Source organism: Aethalodelphis obliquidens, unplaced genomic scaffold, assembly GCF_003676395.1.
Source record: "Aethalodelphis obliquidens isolate GAN/ISIS:26980383/991018 unplaced genomic scaffold, ASM367639v1 scaffold47, whole genome shotgun sequence".
Taxonomy (NCBI): domain Eukaryota; kingdom Metazoa; phylum Chordata; class Mammalia; order Artiodactyla; family Delphinidae; genus Aethalodelphis; species Aethalodelphis obliquidens.
Window position 1 is genome coordinate 14,549,015 of NW_020837991.1, and position 24,849 is coordinate 14,573,863.

The window sequence follows — 24,849 nt, forward strand, 5'->3', positions numbered from 1 at the left end:
GCTCTCATGAGAAAGCAATGGCAAGTAGTCAAGCTAATATCAATGATTTCAAAGTGCAGTTTCCAAGCAGATGTAGGAATTAACTTCAGACAACCAGAAAATATAAAATGGCAAAGATATTGACAAAAAGAAAAGTCCGTTTGGAATTCTAGTGTCTACCTTTCAGACTGGTTATTTGGAATGGATTCCTACATACAGATAATGAACTGCGACTCTCTAAGCCTGTTTGACCCCTTGTTACTACCCTGTGTGTGCTGATGTTCTATCCCCGTAATATGGCCTAATTATCATGAAAATCTATGACTGTGTTTCCTCTGATCTCCAGGAGATTATTTTATGCGTCTCTACTGATAGTTTATGATGTATTGTGCTATAGTCCCCTCTGTTGGCACAACTCCTCTTTATGACCCTGTATTCTGTATGCAATATCAGTCGTACCTCACTAGCTTTGCCCAATCTCTGGTTTGGGCTTCTCTGACCTGCTTTGACCATTTGCTACCCAAAGCCCAACATAACATACTGCACTAGGGGCTTAATGTGCTGCTCATTTGCCTACTTGCTCTCAAATCCATTCATTCCTTGCCATTCTCTTATTCTGTCTGTTTGGAAGGAAGCTGATTCCTGCCAACTGCATTTCCTAGACTCACTTGACCATGCCAAAAAGGAATTAGGACAATGAAAGATAAGATAAATTAGGAACACTTGCAGAAGAAGAAGAGAAGCCAAGGTTATTTTCCTCCTTTTCTGATTCAGGGGGCTTCTCCCACAGTGACTGCCTCTCTGTGATTCTCATTCTAGGTCCATCCGGGGACGGTGGCTCTAGGCCTCTGTTAATCCAGCCAGTCTGTTGGTCTCTCCAACCCTAGGGATGGAGGGTAAAGGCTTCCTGCTGTTGCTTCTCACTGAGGTTCCCTTCCTTCCCCAGTTTGGCTTTCTGGCCCGTCCAACACCTTTGTAACCAGCTCCTCGTATTAAGTTCCCTCAACCAAACTACCTCACTTGGGCTCTGGTTTCTGCCTGGTCTCCAGAGACAATACTTGGGGAATTGTTAGGCAAAGAACCAAATGATGGTCATCATCACAGAAGAACTCAGGTATTTTGAGGCTCACATCCCAAAATGCACAGCAGAGATACAAAATAGCTAATGAACATGCTGTTGGAAATATATAAATGGAAACAAGGTCATTTAATTTTTTTTAAAGGAACATTCATTTCGTTCTTATCTTCATTAATAATCTCCCATCAATAAAGTAACCATGGGGAATGGAACAGAGTGAACGAAGGACCATGCCCACACTGACTCCAAACTAATTCCAAGCAAATTTGCCTGCACAAAAGAAAGCAAGATGTAATCAGCACCCAGTATAGGTAACAAAATACATTTAGCACTGTTAATGGCAAATGGCAATGGAGACTTCTGCTGCTCTCCCCGCAGAAACTCTCTCTCATTAATTTAATCTTTCCATGACACAAAAGCAGTCACACTTGTTGTGTGGAAGAAAGAGTCCAGGACAGTTGTCAGTGGCCCAAATGGCCTTGGAGTGACCCATCCTTCAAGGCAGGTTTCAAAATCAGAGTTTTGTGCTTTGGGAAAGGTGGAAGCTGTGGTTTCATGACCTTGGGTAGGATTCAGTTCATTGTGTCTCACTTCTAAGTAAATTCTTTTCTGGTTTTGTTGAAATGAAGCAGAACTAGAAGCTACAGGGGGTGGGGGGAGGGCTAGTTTTATTCTTCAAACAGTGATGGGCTGTATGTTAGCTTCCTGGCACCGCTGTAACAAAGGACCACAAACTAGGGGGCTTAAACAACAGAAATGTCTCACAGTTCTGGTGACCAGAAGTCTGAGATCAAGGTGTTGGCAAGGTTGCTTCCTTCTGAGGGCTCTGAGGGAAGGATCCATTCCAGCCCTCTCTCCTAGTTTCTGGTGACTTGCTGGCAATCTTCAGTGTTCTTGGGCTGGCAGAAGCATCATCCGATCTCTGTTTTTGTTTTTACAGTCAAATCTCTACCATTTGGTGGCATTTAAGGTCACACATATATAAAGAAAGTTAAACATTTCTTGTACATTTACTTTTGTGGCCTGAAATGTATACCTGCTACTCGGTGGGAACAGGAGATCTGGGTTCAGATCAGGAGTCTCTCTGCAAGCTGTGTGTGCCACTGGACAGTTACTCAGTGTTTGTGAACCTTGGGTTACTCATCATTAAAATGGGGATGTTAACATTAGGTTGAACATATGAAACTGACATTTTTGTAAGTCAAAAATCATTGAGTATTGACAATTTCATATGATTCAACTTAATACCTACTTCACAGACATAAGGAAAAAATTAAATAGAATAATATTCTAGCACTGTCCCTGGTGTTCAGTAAATGCCTAATAAGCACATGATTTATTAAAAGATATGTAAATAAAACCCTGTGGCCTAATGGTCATAGTATAATCTGAGCTTGTAATATCTACCCCTTGCCATACAGAACATGAAATGCCTATCAGGAGTTCTCTTTTCTCCCTACATCCCTCCTTCCTTCTTTCTTTTCTCCTCCTTCTTTCTTCTTAAAGTTTAATTCTTATTCTCTTTCTTCGTCTTCAATTTTATTGCTTAATGTTTTAAATAGCTAGTATGTTTTCATGGTTCAAAAACCAAAAGGCATAAAAAGAAAACATCTATAACATCCCTGTCCTCCATCTGTCCAGAACACTATTTTTTATACATCTTCCTGATGTTAAGCACATTTAAATATGTGTTCTTCTGTGTGAGTTCTAAAAATAGCTTTAAAATATCTGTATTTCTATGAATACAAATATATATACGTATATATATGTGTATATACGTATATATATATGTATATATACATATATATATATATACGTATATATATCTGTAGTCCAAGACTATCAGTTTGTGAACAAGAAGCTGAGGCCCACAGAAATCCAGCATGCCCCAGGTCACTCTCACAATCAGTAGAAAGGCTCGGACATTAATTACACTTAGCCAGCACTCTACGAGGCCTCACATTACAAATATCAACTTTAAATGTAAATAACCTATTTTGTTAGGCAAATAGGACCTTATTTATTTATTTGGTTTATGGGCAATGGAAGCCAGGTCAGAGTACCTCATTATTCATGGCTTTGTACTTGTGAATTCTCCTACCTGCTAAAAACTTACCTACAGCCCCAAAATCAATATCCATGGCATTTTCATCGTCATTCCCAGAGATGAGCAGAGGGGCCAAAAATTTGAGTTGCTGATTATACACATTCCCAGGTGAGGTCAGACAAGGTGCCACTTGGCCTTCTTGTTTCAGGTCTCATACTATAAACAAGTGTCCTCTTTGTGGTCTATCTGATGCTATGTTTTTCACATTTTTGTGCTTTCTGTGGAGATTTTGGTATTTAAAATGGCCCCCAAGGAGAGTGCTGCAGTGCTGTCTCCCACTCCTAAGCATAAGACGGCTAAGATGTGCCTTACGGAGAAAATAAAGTGTTAGATAAGCTTCTTTCAGGCACGAATTATAGTGTTGTTGGCCGTGAATTCAATGTTAATCAACAATATACATTGAATAATGTGTCTTTAAACAGAAACACACATGGAACAAGATATGGGTTCAGTTGACAAAAACGTTGTGACCAGAGGCTCACAGGAACCTCACCCTGTATTCCCCATAGGAACAGTGATTCAGTATTTGCTAATTCAGTGTTCACAGCAACTTTATAGAATTTAACTACTGCGAATAATGAGAATCGACTGTATTTTAGAGTACAACATATAAAGTCAAGTTTTCCTATCTTACTTTTTAGTTCCTAGTGTCAGTTTGGTTTAAGTGCTTTTTAAATATGATAGCTGTGCTATCATAGCCCACATTCTTGAGTTAAAAAAAATTAAAGCTTTTATTGGCTGCAAAAATGGCTCCTAAGTGCAATTTTGGAAGGGATGGACTTAAAGCCATTGTTGGTTTGAGCGGTTCAAATATCTTGCTAATTTCATAGCCTTTGAACCATTTATGAAATAGCAGTAGCTACCAAGTTTGCAGTTCCTTTAGGAGTGTTTATATTTCTTATTAGCATTAAAGAAGAAATCTACAATAATCTTCACTTGGCAATTATGAGTGTGTGTCATTGTATCAACAACATGGCATTCAACCTTATTTTGCCATTAATAGAAAATGCAGTTTTTATGTGAATTATAATAAAAACCAAGTATTGCTTAGCAAGTTTTTACTCATTATCCCAAGCACTGCTACGATTTATGTTCCAGTATATAACATATATGTTATATGTTGTGTTATAGAGGAATGAGTATAATTCCTTGTGATTTGTTAAAATGTAGATATTTCCAGGAGGGACAACATACTAAACTTTATCGATTTCTTTTTGTTGCTTTATATCATTTTGGACTATTGTACTTTATAGACAAAGACAATTTTGGCCAGTCATGCCTCAGTATAAATGAGATTACCAGATGTTTTCCTGACTACAGATTCTTCCAGAAGGCTTTGGTGGAGAGAAATGGGTCGGTGGGAGTGGAAAAAAGAGTTCAGCAAGAGATAGTGAGCTAATCTGTGTAAGTGGCCTGTTATGGGTTGAATTATGTCCTTTTCAAAAAGATACGTTAGCATCCTAACCCCGCAGTACCTCAGAATGTGACTGTTTTTGGAGATAAGGTCTTTACAAAGGTAATTAAACTAAAATGAGACCATCAGGATGGGCACTAATCCAATATAACTGGTGTTCTTATTAAAAGGGGAAATCTGGGGACTTCCCTGATGGCCCAGTGGCTAAAACTCTGCACTCCCAATGCAGGGGGCCCAGGTTCAATCCCTAGTCAGGGAACTAGATCCCACATGCCACAACTAAAGATCCTGCATGCTGCAACTAAAAGACCCCACATGCCACAACTAAAGACCCCGCATGCCACAGCTCAAGATCCCATATGCTACAACTGAAAGATCCCACATGTCACAACTAAAGATCCCACACGTGGCAATGAACATCCCGTAGGACACAACGAAGATCCTTCATGCTGCAGCTAAGACTTGGTGTAGCTAAATAAATAAATATTTTTTAAAAAATAAAAATAGAGGACTTCCCTGGTGGCGCAGTGGTTGAGAGGCCACCTGCCCATGCGGGGACACGGGTTCGTGCCCCAGTCTGGGAAGTTCCCACATGCCACGGAGCAGCTGGGCCCGTGAGCCATGGCCGCTGAGCCTGCGCGTCCGGAGCCTGTGCTCCGCAGCGGGAGAGGCCACAACAGTGAGAGGCCCACGTACATCAAAAATAAATAAATTAATTAAAATAAAATAAATAAAAAAAATAATAAAAGGGGAAATCTGGATACAGAGACCAGGCGCGCGCGCGCGCGCGCACACACACACACACACACACACACACACACACACAGAAGGAAGATTTTCTTTTCTCGCCACTTCCCTAGAATTGTGCCTGGGAGGTGCCTCAGGCCCAGCTGCCCCGGTTCTCCCCAGTCATTCCTTCCTTGCTGGCAGGGGATGGGAACTCTGGAATCTCACTGCTTTTACCTCAGCTTGTGGGGCTCATGTCCCTCTCTGCTCTCTGGCAGGATGTATACCTCACAGACCACTTTCTCTGAAACCCCTAAGTCTACTCACCACTAGCTTCCTCACTGGCTCCCCTGGATCCAGACCCTTGCTAGTCTCAAGAAACAGAAAAGTCTGACTCTGACACACTGCACACAAAGTCTTGAATCCTTTCAAGGCATTGGCTTTGATATTTCAAAAGCTTAATCTTTTGCTTTCAATAGACTCTTAAACTCTTCCCTACTTATGATTTTGAAGTCTATTTTGAAATGCAAAAATATCAGGAATCAGCTCTCTGTTTCCTTTCATTCTTTTCTTAAAGCAATAAAGGCAAAATAATTAGTAGCCTGAAGGTTGAGGGTGCAGGGAGGGGTAGAGATAACAGGAAAGAACAGATAGGAAAGAGGGGAACATCAGTTAATGTTCAAAATACTGTCCTCCCACATATATTTGTTGTTCTTTTCTTAACCACAGCTTCTCAGGTAGTTCTCAAACTTGAGGATGAAGCAATTATACTCCAATAAAGATGTTAAAAAAAAACACAAAAAACTCGAGCATGTCCAAGAACTATCCAGTAGAGTTGCACAGACCCCATTCTCTTCAAAGAAGACTACTTTGGACCAATGGAAGCAGTTAAGCCATTATATTACTTTTCACCTGTGGGCACATCCAGATTGAAATAGGAACTTGCAATCTTATAAATAGAAGGAAATTTTTTAGGTAAATAAGACTGAAATTTATTTTTCAACCAAGAGTTGAAGAGCAACCTGGCACTGGCTGAACAGCAAAGCCTCTTGAGACTGCAGCTCTGTGGCCCTATGGCTTTGCCTGTGAAGCAGTTCTTTTAGACACAGCTGGGGTGCTGGGCCCTTATTGAGGCAAGACTCACATAAGACAGAAATCCTTCAAAATGACCTACCTGACAGATCAGAGAGGAGTCAGGCAGCCTATTCTGCTGTGCTGCATCTAAATTGCAAAGGAGAAGAGAGACAGGGGAAATGGTGTAATTAGAGGCATTTTAAGCTCCCTCGTAGGAGGAACAGCAAAATATTCTATATTTGAAATCGTAGTGGGAACTTGAAGTTCTAAGGTAGTGGGGAGAGGGATAGGGAACAAGGAGAAAGGAAGAAGGTGCCATGTGCTCTCAGACTCGGAGAGAAAGTGTTTGATCAGCCACTTCGAAGAATCTGAAGGCACAGTTCTGGGAGAAGGGAGTAGTAAAATCCCATTTCTCCGAAGTACAATGAGAGATGTAAGGCTAGAGAAGAAAGAACAAGAGATTGAGGGGCAGGGGTCGAGGGCGGGGTTGACAGGGCAGAAAGGACTAAAATGAAAGGTTGAATATTTACAAGGCATCAAATAAAAATTGATTTTTTTTTTAGTAAAATTATTTCACTGTACAGAGTCTCTAGGCATGCCATTAATGTTTAATTTATTGTAGATTATACTGCTTTATCACACTATGTATTTTTTTTCTAAAAATGCTTTACAAAGTGCTAACCAATCTTCTTGGCCACAGTTCAGAGTACAATTGTGGAGCCTTATATAGACTTAGAGAGTTTCCCCTCCTGAAGGCTAATATTGATCTCTACCTGATCCTGCCAAGCTGAGGAAATAAGCATGAGTTGTTTCTTCAATGAAGAGCAACTCTCAAAACTGCTCTGGTTCTTAGAGGAGAGGCAAAAACACCAATGTTGCAAGTTTCTCCTGTAAAAGCTTTCTTGGACAAGTAATCCCTCACAGTTGTATAGCACTTTATGCTTTTAAAGCACTTTCAGATGCATTGTCTCATTTGAATTTTAGTGAATTGTATCATAAAGAGCATTTTCTATATCATGTGTTTTTACATACTGCTTTTTTCCACCATCAAAACCAATAAAAGGGCTTCCCTGGTGGTGCAGTGGTTGGGAGTCCGCCTGCCGATGTGGGTGACACGGGTTCGTGCCCCGGTCCGGGAGGATCCCACATGCCACGGAGCAGCTGGGCCCGTGAGCCATGGCCACTGAGCCTGTGCGTCCGGAGCCTGTGCTCCACAACGGGGGAGGCCACAGCAGTGAGAGGCCCACGTACCGCAAAAAAAAAAAAAAAAAAAACCAATGAAACATTAGACATGGTTAATTAGATTCTTATACCCTAAATACTCAGCCTTTCACTGTTTTCATTTAGTTTTTGTTTTTGTTTTCTCTTTCCTTCTAACTAGAGAGCATTTTATGCTGTGGTCAGTTCTCTCGATGGTCCAAATTTCTAGTCTTTCACTTAGCAAAGTAACACAAGGCCTCTAAGACCTAGAAACTAAAGTCCAGGTTGGGGTGGGTCTCTGGGGCTCTGTGTCATAGCCAGCTGCCCAGGTCATTCACTGGTAGTGTGAGAGTCACTGTGTCCTGTTAATGCTGTTGAAGGACATCAGAGGCTATCGAGCAAAGTTTTAGAGCCAGACTAGACCAGGCTTTGAACTCTGGATTTACCACTTAATAGCTGTGTGGCATCCTCTTTAAAGTGGTGATATCCACTTCATGCCATTTGTAAAGTTTCTAAGTACAGTAGAGTTCCTGCCATACAGTAGGCATTGAATGAATGTTCATTCTACTCCTTACTTCAGAGAAGGAAGACTGTTGAAAAGTGGAGTCACCCACAGTTTACGTGACAAGGACCGGGGTTTGATCTTCTTGACAGAAGTAGAGATGGGAAGGCCACCCTCAATCCCCAGGGTAATTTTGTGCATTGCTAAACTCTGACCAGTCCACCAAGCCTGCTGAAACCAGGGCATCTGCTGACACCCCAGTGGATGCCATAGTCCCCATCAGGCAGGTCATGAGGTATCTACACACCATAATCCCAAAATTGCCCCAATACATACCGTATTCCCAAAGAAGACTAGGCCAGCCAACCCCATAATTACACAACAGCAGACGCAGATATCACCAGCCAACCAGCATCTCTCAAGACATTTTGCTTTCCTAATATGGGGCAGAAACAGTTTGAGTGATTTTGCTTTAAAAGATCTACTTCCTTTCTCTTTTCCTAAACCTCATCCCTGAGGAGCTCCTAGACCTGTTCCTCTGTCTGGGTCAAGTTCCCTGCTTTACCGCTCAGCACGCAGTCTTAGGTCTCCAGCAGTTTTTGTTTTGTTTTGTTTTGTTTCGTTTTTCCTTTAACAGCATATACGAAGAACTAGTGTCTTAGCCTCTGGGGAAAAGTCTTGGTCTTTATCCCCCTCTGGAAGAAAGCAAACAGAAGCTCTCCACGAACTTAACTTGATAGATGCTGTTTCTTTGCCTCAAGGAGAGAACCAAGCTGGGAGAACTGGACTGGAAGGTCAGAAGAATTTGCTTCCACAAGACAAATGATCTCTCTGTGATAGACAGTGGCTCAGGTTCAACAAGCATGCATAGAGTACATACATTGGCCCAACACTGCACTGGACGCCAGGATATAAAGGTGAGTAGAAAACGGTCCTTATCCTGGCCTTCAAAGCCTACTTGAAGAATAAATGAAACCTATGATACAACCTGTCATGATTGTGACTGATGCTAAAAAAGGCTCAAAATGAAAAGTGTTCTGAGTCATAGAGGGGAAGTCATCAGCTCTAATGGGAGGAAAGGGAGCTAAGAGAAGGCTTCACACAAGGAGTAATACTGATGCTAATTAGAATCTCCATGTTGGTTCTAGCCAGCAGTTATTTTGTGAAAATGAAATAAATTATGGAGGTTATTGACATTTCTGGTCCGTACTAATTCTTTTTTTTTTCTTAACAATCTTTTCAATTTATTCATAAATTTCTATTTCACAAATGTGTATGTGCATATACGCATACGTGCGTGCATGTCTGTGTGTATATATGTATGGACATGAATATATTATAAATACTGTGCTTTCTTTTGTGACTCTCGGTCCTGCCTCTCTTGCGAATTTCAAGCATTAAAACATGCTTGAAGCTGTGCTTCTTCTACATAGATGATTTCTTCTAAATAAGCTGAAACTGGGTTCAGTATGCATTATATACATACCTCTTGTGACATTAATCCCCCCAATACCTTCCTTTTTTCCTTTTGAAGGCTTCCATCTTTATTTCTGCTCCATAATTTCTTAACCATGCTTGTCATATAGTTTGCCAGCATCCTGCAGCCTGTAACCCAGCAACGTGCCCCAGGATCCCTTACAAGAAATACCTGGAGAGGCCCAGTATTGTGTGGTCTTATTATGCAGCCCTGGTTGTTCCTTTCAAAGCTCCATGCGGGTCTGCAACTTCCCAACAGGTTTGTACTTTGGAGCTTGTTGCCGTCTTGATTGTGAGGAGACGCTCTATGCCCTGCACTCCTCTCTTGATTGCCCTTAAGAGCATTTTCTGTTAATAGACTATTTGCTGGAGTTTTCCGTTTCAACCTGTCTACAGCTGCCTGTCCTTGAGCTGTCGCTGAGTCACACTGATCCGAGGAGAAGGGATTGTTCCCGCTCACGTTTTCATAGGAAGAGAGCTTGAAGTAATGTAACCTGGTAAAGATTCCTTAACTGAACCCAAAACTCTACTTACTGTGCAGTTCCTGTAAGCGTCCTCCCTAGCTACTGCTACTTCATCATTTTATGTCCATTCCTGGGGAGTAGGGCAGCCTTGGTTGAAGCTCACCTCACATCCCTCTATTATGTAGGCCACAAAAGCACTTTACAAACTACAATGCATTATACAAACATGGAGTCTTATTGTAATTATGCTAGAAACAGCCACCCGTTAAAGAGTAGTCTGTCTGCATAGATCACACCCATCTCTCCGTCCTTCATCACCGTTTACGTGAACTGCTTTGGGACTAAGTTGCCTTACTGTTCCTTGCAGTCAAGAGGCTACCCGTGTGACAGCACAAGAGTCCAAAAGAGACTTCAACTTTTTAGGAATATCCCTGTAATTTAAAAAAATATATATATATATATAATGAACATTGATTAATTCTGGGTACCTATATATTTTTTAGTATCATCTATGGTTTTTTCTGCATTTGTAAATTTAAAAAATCAAAAATCCTCCCTGAGCAGAACTGTATACCTGCTAAAACATACGTAATTAATGTACAAGAACAGGAACCCAATTCTGCTGAATCGACTGGCTCCTAAAGGTAACTTCTAAATCTTCCACATTTACCTTTTTTCTTTAAAAAAATGTTCATTTTCTAGTTTTTCTTAGCATCCCCTCCCCTATTTATGCTGAGAATACCCACTGTGCTTGTCAGAGCATATTTATAATAGTAGGCAACTGGAAACAATAGGAAGCAGATGCAGACACTGAGAATTTAAGTCTAATGACTGATGGTGTGTTGATGAAAACATGTTAATTTTTTTTTTAATTAATTAATTAATTTATTTATTTTTGGCTGTGTTGGGTCTTCGTTTCTGTGCGAGGGCTTTCTCTAGCTGCGGCGAGCGGAGGCCACTCTTCATCGCGGTGCGCGGGGCGTCTCACTTTCGCGGCCTCTCTTGTTGCGGAGCACAGGCTCCAGACGCGCAGGCTCAGCAGCCATGGCTCACGGGCCTAGTTGCTACGCAGCATGTGGGATCTTCCCAGACCAGGACTCGAACCCGTGTCCCCTGCATTGGCAGGCAGATTCTCAACCACTGCGCCACCAGGGGAGCCCCCATGCTAAATTTTGAAAGTGGCATTTTGAATTGTATATTATACAACGATTAAAATGAGTTAAGCATTGTATATATACTGTGCATGTATGGGGGGGATAAAATTGGGAAGGAATATGAAGAAACAAAAATTACCATACAGTAGGGAAATTATGGGTGACTTTAAAAAATTGCTTGTAAAAATTTAAAGTCTATTAGCTATAAAGAAAAATGAATGTCCTTCCATTTATGTCTTCATGCCATTGAGCTTTGTACTTTCTTTTGTGACTCTTGCTTCTGCTTTTCTGGCATGTGTTCAAGTGTTTAAGTGTTATTTACGCTCCTTCTGTTATAGAACATTCTAGCTATAAATGGTGATTTTTTTCCACAGAGGCTGAAAATGGGTCAGTGTGCAGATCCCCATTCCTTCCTCCTTAATTTTCATTTCTGTGAAGTGTGAGCTGTACTGTTAAGCACCTTAAGAATCAGCCTTGCCTCACATTCCCTGTTACTCTCCTTCCTACAGCCCTGGGAGTGTAGTGAGGAGACCCTGCTAGGAAACGTTCTCTTGAACTTTAGCGCTTCATTTCTTTGCATGGATGGCCCAGTCTTGGTGCAAAATTAAAAATCACCTTCCTGATTCTCGCTTTGGTGTATCCCGTCGTTCCTCTTAAGCCGCCAAGCTATTATTTTTTACCATTTTGTGGTATACTGTGTGCCTTTTGAGTCATGCTCCTGCAACATTTTGCTTGCTTTGCAGTACGAGTTACCCCCAAATCTGAGAATTTCAAAATGCTAGTGTTTCCCAGTTCCCAGCAGTTTTTTGTTTTTAGTTTATTTTATTTATTTATTTTTGGCTGTGTTGGGTCTTCGTTGCTGTGCGGGCTTTCTCTAGTTGCGGCAAGCGGGGGCTACTCTTCATTGTGGTGCACAGGTGTCTCATTGCAGTGGCTTCTCTTGTTGCAGAGCACGGGCTCTAGGTGCGTGGGCTTCAGTAGTTGTGGTGCATGGGCTCAGTAGTTGTGGCTCACGGGCTCTAGAGCACAGGCTCAGTAGTTGTGCTGCATGGGCTTAGTTGCTCCGCGGCATGTGGGATCTTCTCGGACCAGGAATCGAACCTGTGTCCCCTGCACTGGAAGGTGGTTTCTTAACCACTGCGCCACCAGGGAAGCCCTCCCAGCATTTTTTTTGCTTTAAAAATGTCATCACTGATATATAATACATAGATATATAATATATATGAATATATGTAAATATGCTTATATTATATGTATAGGGATGCCAACGTATGCATCAGAAATATAAAATCATGTATTAGAATGGTAAACACTGAATTAAGGAGAGATGTTTTGTTGTAATGATAAACACTGACAAAGAGAAATAGAGTCAGTCCTTAGTATACAGGCCCTTAATGGATTGGCAATGCTTTTTTTTAAGGGGAGCAAATATGTTATAAGGTTAAGATTTGATAAAACCAAGTGGTGGATGTATATGTGTTCCTATACTAGTCTCTATTATTGTCTGTGTGCACAAACTATTTCACAATTTTTTTTATGTTGTTTGAACTTCTTCTTTTTTTTTTTTTTTTTTGGCCACTCGGCTTGTGGGATCTTAGTTCCCCAACCAGGGGATTGAACCTGGGCGCATGGCAGTGAAGTCACCAAGTCTTAACCACTGGACCACCAGGGAAGTTACTGCTGAACTCCCTATTCCGTTGTGCTGGTACCTTTGCATTGAAATCTTACAGAAGACAGCAGTGAGAGCATTTTGGAAGTGGAACGGGAGGGGACCCTATACAAAGTGGGGAGTTGAGAGATACAGGTCATAGTTAATGGAACAAGAAACAAAAGGGCATATAGTAAGAAAATTACAAAGAGGAACTAAAGTGCATTACCTAAAATTACAATAGAGGACTTAAAAATAGTGAGACATTCATACTGAGAGGGGGGAGGGTCTAAGTGAACTAAGTACTCATGTATCAGAATGGGAAGGAAGTCTACAGAAAGTCTGTCTGATAAACAAAGAAGTGGCAATATGACTGTATTATTTGAGGGATAGGGAAGTAACCACCCAAAAGAATTAAAGAACTGTAGCTGTTGAAAAGTTAAACTTGGTTGCTTCCCAAGTTGGGTGGAAGGCAAAGGGTGGGGTAGGGCTGGGATGTCGCAGCGGGGCATCCTTACCTTTTGCAATAAGCTCTTCAGCACCATTGATTTTTTTTTTTTTAATATATAAATGTGCACACATACTGCTTTGATTTTAAAAAAAAAGTTTTAAAGATTAACACAATAGGGACTTCCCTGGTGGTCCAGTGGCTAAGACTCCACACTCCCAATGCAAGGGGCCTGGGTTTGATCCCTGGTCAGGGAACTACATCCCACATGCCGCACACTAAGAGTTTGCATGCCGCAACTAAAAAGATCCCACATGCTGCAATGAAGTTTCGCGTGTGGGCTTCCCTGGTGGTGCAGTGGTTGAGAGTCCGCCTGCCGATGCGGGGGACACGGGTTCGTGCCCCGGTCCGGGAGGATCCCACATGCCGCGGAGCGGCTGGGCCCGTGAGCCATGGCCGCTGAGCCTGCGCGTCCGGAGCCTGTGCTCCGCAATGGGAGAGACCACAGCAGTGAGAGGCCCGCGTACCGCAAAAAAAAAAAAAAAAAAAAAAGATTCGCGTGCCACAACTAAGACCCAACACAGCCAAATAAATAAATAAATAAATATTAGGGGGGAAAAAAAAGATTAACACAATAGTAAGACCATCAGACCCAAGAAAATATCCCCCTCTTCAATAACCTGATCAAGTTACTATTCACATCTTAAGCTATGTTGTCTGCTTGCAAATAAATTGTTTTCCTCCTCAATTTTCGGTTGTTATCCTAGAATTATTCTTTGTTTTTCTTTCTCTGTTTCTTTTCCTTCTTTTAATTTTTACCCTCTGCAAACATTTTAGAAATAATTTCTCTATACAGAAATTTGAAAGCTACTTATCCGTTTATGGGAAGTTTGTTTCTGATGGACTATTCAATGAAACAAGGAGGAAAATTCAACTGACTTAAAACATGCCTTTGGTAAGGATATAGAAATAGAAGGTAGAGCCAGGGGGCTGGAGGGATAGGGAATAGAGTAGATGCTAATGGGATTTTTGGGGGGTGATGAAAGCATTTTAGACCTAGAGAGTGGTGATAGTTGCACATCTTTGGGAATTTACTAAAATGACTGAACTGGGGACGTCCCTGGTGGCGCAGTGGTTAAAAATCCGCCTGCCACTGCAGGGGACATGGGTTCGAGCCCTGGTCTGGGAAGATCCCACATGCTGTGGAGCAACTAAAGCCTGTGCACCACAACTACTGAAGCCTATGCACCTAGAGCCCACGAGACACAACTACTGAAGCCTGCGCGCCTAGAGGCCGTGCTCCGCAACAAGAGAAGCCGCTGCAATGAGAAGCCCGTGCACCGCAAAGAAGAGTAGCCCCCGCTCACCACAACTAGAGGAAAGCCCACGTGCAACAATGAAGACCCAACGCAGCCATAAATAAATAAATAAATTTAAAATGACTGAATCGTACACTTTAAAGTAGTGAATTTTATGTACGTGAAATGTATCTCAGTTTTGTTTTTGTTTGTTTTTTGGTTTTTTTTGCGGTACACGGGCCTCACTGTTGTGGCCTCTCCCGTTGTGGAGCACAGGCTCCGGACGCGCAGGCTCAGCGGCCATGGCTCACGGGCCCAGCCGCTCTGCGGCATGTGGGATCTTCCCGGACCGGGGCATGAACCTGTGTCCCCTGCATCGGCAGGCGGACTCTCAACCGCTGTGCCACCAGGGAAGCCCTATCTCAGTTTTTTTAAAAGTTAATGAAAAATACTACAAGGGAATAAATTAAAATGATAATCATTTTATACTTGGGGAGTATTTTTTTCTATCACATACTTCCCTAAAGTTTTGGTAATGTGATACTACTTACATAATTTCAGAAATATTTTAAAGTAACATCATTTTCCTCAGTGTGTGGTACTATCTTCATGTGTCTAATTTTTCTTCCTAATGTCATAACATTTTTAATTTTCTCCTATACTCAAAAGTGCATAATTATTCATGTCTTGATCAGTTTTATTTATAGTTTTGGGTTTGGTGTTACTCTCATTCTTGTTTGGCTTTTTCTTTTCATCATTTTGATGCTGCCAGATTTGTACTTGTGGTTTGTTCTTTCTTCAGTTTTCTTCACTCACTAGAACACTTACTGCTTTCCTTGAGAGCTTTCCCTGAAACACCTATAAATGCCTTAACCAAATTGTGACTTCGTGAAAAAGGAGCTGGATTTTTCTGCCTTGAATCGTTCCTCAGTCTAATCAAAGCTGGCAGGAAATCTGGAGGAAGGGGAAAAGAAGCACAGGGAGAGTCCGAGGAGGAAAAACTGATATTTATTGAGCCCTTTTATGTTCCAGGCTCTGCCCATGCATTTTCTCAATACTCCCTCTAGCCTGAGAGTATTACCCTCTTCATTTCAATGTAGTGTCCAGGGCTCAGATAGGTTAAGCAACTTGCTCCAGGTCACACAGCTGGTAAATAGTAACGGCAAGTATCAGACCCAGTTCTGTCTAACTTCAAAGCCAGTGGTCTCTCCTCTACACCTTCATTTTTAGTTAGCTCAATTCTATTGAGACACATTGCCAAGATGGTCTCCAAAAGTTTATATCAACTTATAACAGTAATTAGTGGATTTTCATGTTTATTGGTCATTTATATATTTGCCATTAGTAGATTCTCTTATGTGTATTAGCTATTTATATAATTTCTTCTCTGAATTTCCTGCTTATTCCTTTTTCCTGTTCTCCTACTGTGTTATATGTTGTTTATTCTTACTGACTTGCAGCACCCTCTCTATATCATGGCTAATGGTTTTTTTTTCTGTTATGATTTCTTAGATTGCCATTCATGTCCTTTGTTTATTGTACTTTTACATGTAAAACGATTATACTTGTTCACATTTTAATCTGTGTTCTATATGGTTGCAGGGTTACTGTTCCCCTAAGAAATTACTTTACCACCCTGAGGTTATAAAAACATTCCTGTGAATTTTGTTCTTAGTAGTTTTCGCATTTACTTTTTTATTAAAAAACATTCAGGTCTTTGATCTACCTGAAATTGAGCTTAGTATGTAGTATGAGAGGGAATTAACATTATTCTTTCTTTTAACAATAACCAGTTTATCTTTCTCTTAAACAATAACCAGTTGTCCCAAACCAACTCATTTTACTTTATATACTGATTTTGTATGCAACCTTTGTGGAATACTAAATATACACACACACACGTATATATACTAAATTGAGATACACACATATACAAGAACCCGTCTTTACAGATGGCCAACAGGCACGTGAAAAGATGCTCAGCATCGCTGATTATTAGAAAAATGCAAATTAAAACTACAATGAGGGCTTCCCTGGTGCCGCAGTGGTTGAGAGTCCGCCTGCTGATGCAGGGGACACAGGTTCGTGCCCCGGTCCAGGAAGATCCCACATGCTGTAGAGCGGCTGGGCCCGTGAGCCATGGCCGCTGAGCCTGCGCATCCAGAGCCTGTGCTCCGCAACGGGAGAGGCCACAACAGTGAGAGGCCTGCATACAGCAAAAAAAAAAAACCAAAAACCCCCCAAAAAACTACAATGAGGTATCACCTCACACCAGTTAGAATGGCCATTATCAAAAAGTCTACACATAATAAAACCTGAAGAGGGTATGGAAAAAATGGAACCCTCCTACACTGTTGGTGGGAATGTAAACTGGTGCAGCCACTATGGAGAACAGTATGGAGTTTCCTTTAAAAAACTAAAAATAAATCTACCATACGACCCAGCAGTCCCACTCCTGGGCAGATATCCAGAAAGACAAAAACTCTAATTCAAAAGTTATATGCACCCCAATGTTCATAGTAGCACTATTTACAATAGCCAAGACATGGAAACAACCTAAATGTCCAACAGATGAATGGATAAAGAAGATGTGGTGCATATATACAATGGAATATTACTGAGCCATAAGAAGGAATGAAATAATGCCATTTTCAGCAACATGGATAGACCTAGGGATTATCATGCTAAGTGAAGTAAGTCAGACAGAGCAAGACAAATATCATATGATATCACTTATATATGGAATCTGAAGATATCATACAGGGACTTACCTGGTGGTCCAGTGGTTAAGAATCTGCCTTCCCATGCAGGGGAAGCTGGTTCGATCCCTGGTCGGAGAACTAAGATCCCACATGCTGCAGGGCAACTAAACCCACGTGCCGCAACTACTGAGCCGGCGTGCTCTGGAGCCCGTGTGCCACAACTAGAGAGCCCACGTGCCTCAACTACTGAGTCCACGTGCTCTGGAGCCCATACACCACAACTACTGAGCCCACATGCCACAACTAGAGAGAAGCCCCCACGCCACAAAGAAAAGCCCATACACCGCAACAAAAGATCCTGCATGCCACAACGAAGATCCCATGTGCCGCAACTAAGGCCCAACGCAGCCAAATAAATATTAAAAAGTAAAAATATGATACAAATGAACTTGTTTACAGAACAGAAATAGACTCAGACATAGAAACAAACTTATGGTTACCAAAGGGGAAAGGGGTGGGGAAGGAGGGATAAATGAGTTTGGGATTAATAGATACACACTAATATATTTAAAATAGATTAAAAATAAGGACCTACTCTATAGCACAGGGAACTCTACTCAATATCTTGTAATAACCTATCACAGAAAATAATCTGAAATAAATATATAGCTATGAATCACTTTGCTGTGTACCTGAAACTAATACAACATTGTAAATTAATTTAAAAAAAAAGAATCTAAATTTTCTAGTCTGTTCCATTCATTTTTTTGCTTATTCTTAAACGAGTACTACACTGTTAATTTTGATATTTGATAGGACAAATCTCATCTTCTTGCAATATCTATTAAATAAACAAATCTCACAAATAAATAAATAAATTTTCTACCCAACGATGCTAAAGGACTTGCTCAAATTCATGTATAATTTAGAGATAGAATCCAGAGAATAATCTCACTATCTTGAGTTTGGGTCATGTATTCATTTTCTTTAACAGACTTTTATTGAGTGCCTACTATATGCCAGAAGCTGTTGTAGCTTCTGAGAATCCAGCAGTGAAGGAAACAAAAAAATTATGCCCTCGTGGGGGTAATACATATTATTTTTATAGATAATATATATATAGGTAATATTATAGGTAATACAAATAGGTATGTTCTCTATATACCTCTGCTAAATTTCCTAATTTTTGAGAAATCTTAGTTATTCCTTCAGCATAATTGGAAGAGCTGGAATCGTGCACTTTATATTTCACGGAGCACAGGCTCCAGATGCACAGGCTCAGCGGCCATGGCTCACGGGCCCGGCCGCTCCGCAGCATGTGGGATCTTCCTGGACCGGGGCGCGAACCCGTGTCCCCTGCGTCGGCAAGTGGACTCTCAACCATGCGCCACCAGGGAAGTCCCATTTCTCTTTTTTTAATGCAAAGTAGTTTCTCTTCTATATCCAAGTTTGGTTTCTAAAAACCTCTTTGTAGAGAATTCATTGTTGAGGAGCTTAAAACTTTGTGAGGAAAATAAAGGTCACAGTTAAACTAGAAAAATACATATTTTCCTTAAACAGTGCTGTAATTAAAATAAAATAATACATCTAGCACACATAATGCATCTGAAATTAGTAATTTTCCTTCACCATGCCTTGCTCAGGGGGAATTTTTCAGAACTTCTCTTCAATGAAGTTTCCAAAGTTTCAGAAGATGCATGATTATATTATTTAAGAGCACATAATGTTCATGATGAGTCTTTTTTCCTCCATAAGTTCTGATCATTACATTTCAAATTTTATGACTTGGAATAATTGAATCCCAATATCTAGTATCAACATGACCCCAAAGAAAGTGACTTGACAGGAGTTAAATGGAATTATATGTTTGGGCTCTGAAGTTGTACCAATCTGGATTCAGAACCAGCTTTGCCACAGAATCACTGTGTGACCTTGGGCAGGTGAGGTCGCCTCTCTAAATTAGGATCTCCACCTATAATTTGGTAAGAATAATAATAGTGCTTCATAGATTGTGAGAACATTAAATAAGCAAGAACATGTGAAGTTAACAGCTTAGTGCTTGTTACGTGATATATGTTAAATAAATGTTAGCCAGTACTATTGTTACTGAGGTGTTTGGCAATATCCTTTCACTACAAAGAACAATGGTTCGTTTGGGTGGTGGAAGTAGGGGTACTGTGAGGATATTTGGGGAAGTAAAGCCTTTAAGAATCTTTCTGGAATTCAGGAAAAATGATGGCGTCAGTCCTCGTGGACACTGGCAGTCATTCAGCAACTAGAGGCATCCAGTGAAGAGTTGCCAATCTGAGTCACCTTTTTGCCTTGGCAAGTTCAGGGATCCCGTAATTGCAGTGACTCAGCCTCCCTCCACCTGCCCTGCCACTATTCCTATTTCTACCCACCAATTTCTCAACTCTCCTATGAATACCTTGTGATTTTAGTTTGTCTTTTCTGATAACTTAAAGCTTCAACTTATTCACAACTTGTCAGTTCAGTGTCAAATTTCTAGGAGATAGTGGTGTCTGCTTGACCGAAAATATCCCTATTTGGACAGAGGTTCTATGCCAAACCTCCTCATAGGCCATAAACCCATAAAATTGGTTGCTTTGGGATTACGTGCTCCTTCCTGGTTCCAGTCAGCTGAGGTAGGAGAACTGAGAACTAAGGGATTAGGGAAGGGTGGGAGAGGTCACATGGTGTGGAACATGACTCTTCTCTCAGTAGGAGCCACAGGTTTTGTGTTTTCTCCAAACAGGGCCATGTGATGACTGGCTTGCCCATAACCTATACCTTGGATAAATTATGTCTAATCTATTCAACATAGCAAAAAAAGAAATGTATCACTTCTTCCCTCCATTCATAGTTATTTTATTATTTTGGTAGGTTTCAAACTTGGCACAAAATGGGGAAATTATTGGCTCAGAGGCTACAGGAAAAATGAAAGTGTATATGGCCAAACCCAGTCTTTCTTCCCATATTACTTTGCTTCTTGTTTTAAAATTATACTCTATTTCTTTGCTCTCTGATCCCCATAAACTGTGACTCTAACCTTGAGTGATCTAATGCTCTCTCAGTGACCTGTTTCCAGTTTACAAAACACTTGGCCCATATATATGTTTTATTTTTAGCTCCCCTAGCCTTCCTCTGAACTCCTTTTACTTCCTTAAAGTCTTAATGTTTTAATTCCTTTACTCTCAGGACTCATGTTACTTCCTTCTCCTAAAATAGTTCGGTACCTGCCATGATGCTTCTCATTTACTTTGTGCTTTACCTCCATGTTTTCCCTGGAAGTCTTTCCTCTCACTTTTTCCTTGCCTCTTTGTCATTGAGCTCATGAAGCTGCTAGAGTAAGTAATCTTGGTACTGTTTCCTCAACAAAGGTTTATTTTGGCAATCGTCCACTTTTTCTTTTTTTTTTTTTTTTTTGGCCACACTGCATGGTAGGTGGGATCTTAGTTCCCCAACCAGGAATCACTCCGGCACCCCCTGCATTGGAATCGTGGAGCCTTAATCACTGGACCACCAGGGAAGTCCCCATTTTTATTCATTTTTTTAAAATAAATTTATTTTTTCATTTATTTATTTTTGGCTGCGTTGGGTCTTTGTTGCTGCGTGCGGGCTTTCTCTAGTTGCAGCGAGCAGGGGCTACTCTTCGTTGCGGTGCTCGGGCTTCTCATTGCAGTGGCTTCTCTTGTTGCAGAGCACGGGCTCTAGGCACGCAGGCTTCAGTAGCTGTGGCACACAGGCTCAGTAGTTGTGGCTTGCGCGCTCTAGAGCTCAGGCTCAGTAGTTGTGGCGCACGGGCTTAGTTGCTCTGCGGCATGTGGGATCTTCTCGGACCAGGGATCGAACCCGTGTCCCCTGCATGGGCAGGCAGATTCTTAACCACTGTGCCACCAGGGAAGTCCCAGTATTCATTTATTTTTATCTTCACCATTTCCTGAAATTGAAATTGATGAAAGTGAAATTCATCTTCTTGTTTTTATTCTATTGCCCCCTTTATCTCATTCTTCTCTTACAGAATCAATTAATTCTTCTGCATTCAAATGGCAAATAATACCAGATACTGCCTGTGTTAATTTGCTAGGGCTACTATGACAAAGTACCATGACTGAGTGGCTTAAACAACAGAAATTAATCTTCTCACAATTCTGGAGGTTGGAAGTTTGAGATCAGGATATTAGCAGGACAGGTTTCTTCTGAGACCTCTCTTTGACTTGTAGATGGCCATCTTCTCTCTGTTTCCTCACATGGTCTTCCCTCTCTGTGTGTTTGTCCTAATTTGCTCTTCTTATGGGGACACCAGTTGTATTAGATTAGGGCTCATAAGTAGTAGGGAGAGCGACAGGAATCTGTGATTCCCAGGCACTTTCAGGTTTGGAATTCACTAGCCCTGAGAATCTTGATCAACTTGAATGTTTACTAGTTGTCCCTAAAGCTGCTTAACAACAGACTTGGGGCTTTGAGGTATCAGGCCGTACAAAATTTCATCTAGTCCTCTTGATAGGAACAAATTTATTTTTACAGGTAGGCCACTGAATGAACCCAAGTGCTGCCACTTTTATCTTTTTCCTGCATTGAGCTGTGATGTGATAAAGTTATTCTGTTTTCATTAAAAACAGTTTAAAAGACTATTGCTTTTAAAACAGTTTGAAAACAGTTGAGTGGTGGTGGAAGAAAGAGGGTCAGTCTTTGAAGACATACAGGCCAGGATTCGAACCCCAGTATTACCGCTTATCTCAGGGCAACCTTGGGTGAGTTGCTTAATCTCTCGGAGTCTTGCTTTCTGTATCAGTATATGGTGGAAAGGACACCAGGCTAGGAGGTGACTGCAAATTCTTTGAGGTCATTGTTGTATTCCTAGTCCTTGGCATTTAGTTGCTCACAGAACATTTGCTGAATGAGCTAATAATTTATATGTAAACTATCTAGCATAGCACCTGCTTAATAAGAGGGAGTTAGTGTTACTATTACTGCAAGCTTTTTCTCCTTTCTTTTTTTTTTTTTCATCATGCTCAAATACCACATGTGCTTGCACTTCAAATTTCAGAAAAGGATCATTTGAGGAGGTGTAGGGATTTGGGCAGGATTCAGTTGAGAGATAGCCAAAAGAGACTTTATTTTGACCTGTAACTTTTATAATTTTACAAGGAAAGTATATTCATGTATTATTTGTTCTATTAGAGAAAAAAATAGAAAAATTTAAAAAGTAAATAAAAAACTTCTTTTACATCACCCATGAATGGTCTACCAGCCAGCTTAGGAGTTTTTCTTGGATTTTTCATTTATAATTCTGCACACACACACATACACACACACACACACACACACACCAGACACAACTTTCCATCTAATATATTTTCTTTTCCATTAAACAAGCTGCCTTGAACTGCCTTTTCTGATGGAGAAATATGTAGATCTCTTCTTAGTCAGCAGCTGCCTCACCCTCTGTCATCTAAACCCCTTATTTTATCATGTTCAGAACAAGTCCACTTAATTTACTTAAGGTTTTTATCTTATCTCGTGAAGGACTCTGGTTACCATATCTCTTTTTCTCCATGGTGAACACACACAGTGTGGTGCTGTGTGCAGCCTGGGCAGAGAGTGGCCTCTTAACCCTTGAATCCTAAGTGACAGCCATCTGTCCAACATTCTCAGCCTGGCTGGCAGGACCCTCCAGCTTGGGCCTCACTTGCCCTAATGTTCTTTTCCAGCCATGTGTCAGTAGGCTTCTCAGCATCTCTAGTGTATGGTAAACCCCTTGGGTGTGGAACCGAAGCCTTCAAGCTGTTTATGTCCCTTCAGCCCAATGGCGCCTTTCTCATGAAGGAAATGTTCCTGTTGGATGACTGAAACTGGAATTTTGATCTTATATTTAAAAAAAAAAAATTGGTTGTCACTACTTTTTATCTGTAATAAATAGAAGTTGTGGCCAAGAAGCAACTACCCATTTTTGTAACAAGTAATTTCCAGTTGTCTACTGTTTTTCAAGGTTTCAGCTTCCCTTAGTCATGTACTTATCCTGAGCTCTACACTGAATGTCCTGTGTTTTTCCCCATCTATTAATTGGCTAAAGACATGTTTAACTTCTGCTCCTGCAGAATATGCTGATTTTTAGAATTTATTTTCAGTGACAGCCACGTCACGGGATGAGAATATTTTACTGGAGAAATTTCAGCATCTCATTTTCTCACCCAGAGTGTTGGTTGGTTTGTTCGTTGTTGGTATTGCTTAGTAAAGACCACTGGCTTTTGGAAGCCCTGGGTTTGAATCCTGGATCTGCCGTTTAGTAGTATGTGGCTCTGGACTACTTATTTCACTTTTCTAAGGCTTATTTTATTTTTTTATAGTATTAAAACCAAAAACTGGCCGTATGTAATGATTGTGAAGATTAAATGAGAGAATGATGTTAAGGACTTAGCTCAGTGGCCAGTCCACAGATAATGCTTAATCAACAGTATCTATGATTATGATCAAGGTGGATATTATAAACTTTATTCATTCATTTATCCATCCATTCATCCAGTTATTATATCAAAGCCCTATATATTTAACTATGCAAACCATGGTGATATAAGTTATAAGCACTGGCAGTATCCATGGGTTTTTTTTATGTTAATCACTTAACCAACAAGCCTTTATTAAATATCCTTAATACTTGATACTCTGAGGAACTCAGGAGTACTATACACTCAGTAGTCCTTACAAGAGGTTTCTATGGAGATATAGCTACATATATAACAAAGAAGGACTGTATATAATTGAGAAATTGCAGACTACAGAACAGTGGTTCTCAGCCTGCTCTCAGCCGGCACGCATCCCAGCAACTGTGATTCACAGGGACACACCTTCAGTTAATCATGGTTGTGCCAGCACCTGCTCTGCCCCCATTACTCAGCAGATTGCAAGAGTAAGTGTAGTGTAAAAACAGGGATAGCTCTGAGCTCAGTATTTTTGTTTTGTTTTAAGTTGATTATTAGTGAATTTCAGCACTTTCACTATCAGATAAAAATAATTTGGCTGAGATTGAGAAACAGTCAGAAAAGGGTCATAAAGTAAAATGCCTGCAGGGAGTGAGGTGAGCTGAATCTGAAAACCTACAGGAAGCCAACAGGGAAAAAAACCTCAGTGAGCGGGGATCCACTTGCCTTTTAAATGGGTCTGTGCCCACATCGCCCGAGGGAATCAAAGGACCCGTATTGCCAGCAACTCTGGTTTCTCAAACAACACAGACGTCTGGGATTTTATGTGAAATCTCTGGATTTTAATGTTGATTCAAACAATTTTAAAATGGTATGAGACACATCAAACACATCTGCTTTATCTCAAACTTACAGACCAAACTTTTAAGTTTTATACCCTAGTCAATGAAAATATGTTGAACATGCAATTTAGAATATAATTTATAAATTATATACATGTACTCAAAATGTATGAATTGAATGTTAATAATGCCTTCTTTCTTTTAGGAAAAAAGTATATCTAAACGGATGTTCTCACATTTTCCTTCTTCACCCTAGAGCACCACCTTGGTGTGCTGTCTGGACCCTGGGTGCTGGAGGTGTTAAAGGTCATGGGT

The 24,849-nt window shown here is 40.8% G+C and overlaps 1 long non-coding RNA gene across 2 annotated transcripts in view; it reads left to right on the plus strand.

The window, feature by feature from the left end:
* LOC113607331 (uncharacterized) overlaps nt 1-24,849 on the plus strand; it is a 52,144-nt gene that overhangs the window by 22,720 nt on the left and 4,575 nt on the right. The window contains exons 1-3 of one of the 2 annotated variants that reach the window (XR_003427891.1): nt 5,473-6,191; nt 8,842-8,997; nt 24,791-24,847. This is a non-coding gene — a long non-coding RNA (uncharacterized LOC113607331). Of the gene's footprint in view, nt 1-5,472; nt 6,192-8,841; nt 8,998-24,790; nt 24,848-24,849 lie in introns of those variants that run through there. The other variant, XR_003427892.1, reaches the window with a different exon arrangement.